Source organism: Nanorana parkeri, unplaced genomic scaffold (assembly GCF_000935625.1).
Source record: "Nanorana parkeri isolate BGI_ZX_2015 unplaced genomic scaffold, ASM93562v1 scaffold3303, whole genome shotgun sequence".
Classification (NCBI taxonomy): domain Eukaryota; kingdom Metazoa; phylum Chordata; class Amphibia; order Anura; family Dicroglossidae; genus Nanorana; species Nanorana parkeri.
Genome location: NW_017309571.1, coordinates 37,723 through 38,082, shown reverse-complemented (window position 1 = coordinate 38,082; position 360 = coordinate 37,723). Strand labels below are relative to the sequence as shown.

Genomic DNA, 360 nt, shown 5'->3' with positions numbered 1-360 from the left:
AGAAGAGGTGACCTAATTGGATGATTTGCCTTTTGTGCTGTGACAGCTGTCAAATTACTTTATTTGAATCCTGAATGTGTTGGTATAAAGTTCATGAGATGATTGGACGGTGAATGTTGGTATAAAGTTCATGAGATGATTGGACGGTGAATGTGTGATCGGCTCCTATTGAAGTCTTGGTGTTGCGGTTTCTCATATCCTCTCTATTGGCGCAGTATCCTCACGCTGTGGGGAAGAACACCCTCCTGATCGCCGGACTCCAGGCCAGGAACAACACCCGCGTCGTCTTCAGCGGCTCCCTGGAATTCTTCAGCGACGCTTTCTTTAACTCTGCCGTGCAGAAAGCCACCCCGGGCTCTT

The 360-nt window shown here is 48.3% G+C and overlaps 1 protein-coding gene across 1 annotated transcript in view; it reads left to right on the top strand.

Annotated features, from left to right (window-relative positions):
- Window positions 1-360, top strand: part of DDOST (dolichyl-diphosphooligosaccharide--protein glycosyltransferase non-catalytic subunit) — a 13,362-nt gene that overhangs the window by 4,984 nt on the left and 8,018 nt on the right. The gene's annotated exons all lie outside the window — the stretch shown is intronic.